Consider the following 4,442-nt stretch of genomic DNA (forward strand, 5'->3'; position numbering starts at 1 on the left):
TGCCCACGCAAGGACGTGGAAAGGAGATAACCATATTTAGTATTCTATGATGTCGAAGAAATAATTGAGAGTTAGGAATAAAATCTTATTTGTAATCATTTATCTTATTGAAAGTAGTAAAGGTAGGAGTACAAAAGGAACGCTTATTGGCCTCTCACTATAGGCCTTATACAGTAGCTCAAAGTTACACAGCGTGCTATGGAGAGGGCTATGCTTGGTGTTTCTTTGCGAGATCGAATCAGAAATGAGGAAATCCGTAAACGAACTAAAGTCGCTGACATAGCCCGACGGATTAGCAAGCTGAAGTGGCAATGGGCCGGGCAGGCAGAACTGACGGCCGATGGGTCAGCAAGGTTCTGGAATGGAGGCCGCGTACCGGAAAAATCAGCGTGGGACGTCCACCTATAAGGTGGACCGACGACATCGTAAAGGTAGCAGGGAAGCGCTGGATGTAGAATTAGGGGAGGCCTATGTTCAGCAGTGGACGTCCTATGGCTGAAATGATGATGATGATTTCAATTTTTACGTCACACAAAGAAAAAAAGGTACCTACGTTAAAAGACCTCGATATTAGCGCTTAAGAAGAAAGCGCTTAAAAGTGTATAATACCCGTTGCTATGGAACTCCTCCGCATATGCCGTGACCCACGGTGACAAAGGCTGAATGACCCTGGTTTTCAGTGTGTCCCGAGTGAGAGTCACGTACTATAATTTTATGTATTTTTTAAATTATTATTTTGAGGGTATATTTAGAAATATATATTTCAGTCAACGGAGATAAATTAAAACCTACTTTATTCTAAACACCATGTGACCCACTTTTCGTTGTATTTCGTTGTTGTGGTACAAATAGACTATTTTTAACCGTTATGGTGTTTATTTGTAAATAAATAACGTAAATTAATTTCCACAGATTCCAGATTTTTTGGGGTCAGTATCATTTTTTTTTATTTCTGTTGTTTTTTTGGCGTTGCGCTACACCGAATCTTAATAACCACTCATTGTGTGGTTTTTTCTTATAGAAACTAAATAAACAACAATAATAAATGAAGGGCCGACTGTTTATAATTTCATCTCTACCAACCGTGAACTGGGCCGTTAGAGAAAGAACTAATTTAAAACTAAAATTTGACACTTTCTCTGAAATCGATTATTATCGATCGACCAGAGCGATCTGTTCGCGGCTAAAACAACGGAGATCAGTGGTGTAGTTTTCTCATTTAAATCCCTATGTAATTTTATAATAGATCGAAGATCGGGTGAAGGTTGCGGGAAGTTTAACCGCCTCTGTGGTCTAGTGGTAAGACACCTGCTTCAGACGCAGGATCCCGGGTTCGATTCCCAGTGGGGGCAGATTTTTCTGTTCGGTTTGGTTGGTGGTAGGGCTTGTTCTTAGTCCGCCTGGCTAGCTACGACCATCTTACCTAAGTCTGCCGCCATAACAACAATGTTAACAGCATTGTTGTGGTCCGGCAGTTAGAGGTAAGATAGCCAGTTCCTCCGTGGTTGAGGATTCCGGGTGAAGCTCGCTTCCACCTTCGGCCTGATCGTCACTTACCATCAGGTGAGATACAGGCCAAGAGCTTCCTCGTAGTGGATAAAAAAATGTACCTGGATGCGGGCAGTGTAGGACCGGTCGTCGTGGAAAGCCTTTGGGCAGGTCTTTGTCCAGCAGTAGACGTCATTTGACTGAAACGAACGAAGAAAATCTAAATATACTCAACATCAAATAAACCGCACCTTCCGTGACGCGAACTTTAACGATTTTCTTCTGACACAATCATGGTGCCCCAACAATATTGGTGTTATTTGAAAGCCCAATAAATATCCTTAAAGAAAAACACATTTAATTTCTTAATAAATGATTAAAATATACCATAAATGTGACTTGAAAAAATACCTCACTTTGGGCCCACCTATGGGATCAATTAGACCAATTTTTATGGTTATAAAACCAAATAATGATTTCACGTGTCCTCTTTAACAGATGGATAGCGATTAATCCCAACTTAACAGTTTTATAGCCATAAAAGTTGGCTCTAGCGTAACTACCTATTTTTTGAAGAAGTGACTCTGGATCCTTTTAAAGACACATTTTTGGGTTAAAAACCTTTCCTTTAATGAAATGAAGGTTAGAACTAGGCTTTTAAATGGTGCCAATATTGTTGGGAAGTGGGCATGCATACGTTTGAAAATGCTTGTCGCGGGAGGTGCGATTTATTTGATGTCGAGTGTATATAAAAGGAGAAACTGACTGACTGACATATCAACGCACAGCCTAAACGGCTAAACGTAGGCACTTGAAATTTGGAAGGGACGTAGCTTAGATACCGTAGAGGTGCACTAAGAAAGGAATTCCCGAAATTCCCACGGGAACGGGAATTAGCGGGAAAATCCATTTGTATGAAAAATCTAAACCGCTTAAGTTAGCCGCTTGAAATTTGGCATGCAGGTACCTTAGTAAACTTAAAGCTTAGTTACAACAGGATATGGCAAAATTCCCACGGGAACGGGAGTTAGCGGGAAAAAACATTTGTATGAAAAAATCTAAACCGCGTAAGATAGATGAAGGGGGGTAAAACGGGATCCACGCGTACGAAGTCGCGGGCGGCCGCTAGTAGCTCATATTTATAATTCCATAACACGCAACAGTGTTTTGATTTATTTGACGTTGTTAGTCAACGGTTCTTTGACTTGTATGTGCTCCTTTTGTCAGCAGACTGTTCAGAAATTGGAACCTCAACGGTTTTTTATTTTATTACATAAATATTCTTAATCAATCTTGAAATTCACATTTTACAATATCTAAGGTACAAAATTGCAAAACCATTGTAATACAAGTACGTGCGATTTTTCTACAAAAATGGTTAAAGTCATAGTTTTTATTAAAAAACATGTTTACACGTATAAGTCCACTAAACAACAAGCTTTTTAAGCATTTGAAAGAGTTTCATTAAGTTGCAATTTTCAAACCTTTCTTTGACGGTTAGAAGTGAAGCACATATTGAGAGCCAGGCAGAAATTAAACAGAGCACTCAAAACTCGAATAAACTACTATGAAATATGCGAGTTACACAGGGAAATGGCGGTCCCGTGATTTGGGTTAATTTTTGTCGTGTAATAACATCCAACAGCAATACATTGGCAATACTCGGTTAAAACGACTCGGGCACCAACTGTATTTATTAAAAAATATTTACAAAAATGTTAAGCGAAACGGCTACATTTCGCTTTGATGATACCGCATTCGGTTATGAAATACGAATGTCGCGACCACCTTTTTATAAACCTTTCACATACTTTTTTGTAACATAGATTATCCTAAGATTAACCTAATAAGAAAAATAATAAACCAGTGTAAAACGAGCTATTGATTGTTTCACTCACAACGAGTAAAGTTGATTTTGAAGTTGATATTATACCGTGTGTTTTGTTTTAACGTAGTTGTGGTCATTCAGTATTTTAATTTAGTTGGCCCTTTAAGATTGATTTTGCAAATTGGTTCTATACTTTCCGTAAAAGTATGAAAACTTATTTATTTTTGTAACAAGGCTTTTAAAAAGCAATTTTACACGTCCCAGTATTGATCTTACCACTGCTTCGGGACTGTTTGTAAAGTGATTCGTAATTTAATATTTGCATTAAAAATATGGTTAGGTAGGTACCATTGAAATAAAATTTAAATGTTTTTTGTGATTCTTTTAAAAATGCCTACTGTATTTTTTTCTATTGTTTTAAGCGTAGTCCGCAAATCGATTAATTGATTGCATAATTATTTAGGCAGGTTGTACGAAGCTTAGTTAGCGATGGATGATTGACAATTAACTGAGCAAAAAAAAGTGGATATACAATTTTAGGAGATAGAGAATAAATAAATAATGACGATTTTTGGACCTCATGTTTATCTTGTAAGTCTCAACACACGAGCTAAATTTTACGCGTTAATGTAAAATAGTTTTTGAGTGATAAGAGGTCAAAAGTGGGTCCAAGAGGTTCGTCTAATTATACACACGGTTCAGTCCTTTCGCTGAAAATTGGCTTTACACGCTCCCGCGTGTCTAGAATCTTTTGATTTAGTCGATGTCCTCATGATGGGAACATCACAAAAACATGTTTTTATCCAAATTTTTATATCCAAAAAAAAAAAAAAAAAATTACATGCCTTCTAGAGCAGATATGTCGAAAATTATACAAGACAGCAAAACCTGACTAATGCCCGTTTTCACCATCAATACCTAATTTTTAAGTGACCCCTATGGTAACACATAACAGTCATTTTGATTTCAAAGGGGTCACTTAAAAATTAGGGATTGATGGTGAAAACGGGCATAAGTCACCTGTAGCCAATTTAAACAGCTTTTTTTGGTTCATAGTGGTCATGTCTTTATGTCGCATAGTTTGCGAGAACATTAGGCGAAAAACTGAAAAATGGGATCTTCAAAC

General features: G+C 37.6%; 1 non-coding gene across 1 annotated transcript; it reads left to right on the forward strand.

Moving 5' to 3' along the window:
* Positions 1–1,282: 1,282 nt before the first annotated feature.
* Positions 1,283–1,352, forward strand: Trnal-cag (transfer RNA leucine (anticodon CAG)). Its single transcript has one exon. It is a non-coding gene; the product is annotated as a tRNA-Leu (tRNA).
* Positions 1,353–4,442: the final 3,090 nt, after the last annotated feature.

The sequence above is a fragment of the Ostrinia nubilalis genome, chromosome Z, assembly GCF_963855985.1.
Source record: "Ostrinia nubilalis chromosome Z, ilOstNubi1.1, whole genome shotgun sequence".
NCBI classification, from domain to species: domain Eukaryota; kingdom Metazoa; phylum Arthropoda; class Insecta; order Lepidoptera; family Crambidae; genus Ostrinia; species Ostrinia nubilalis.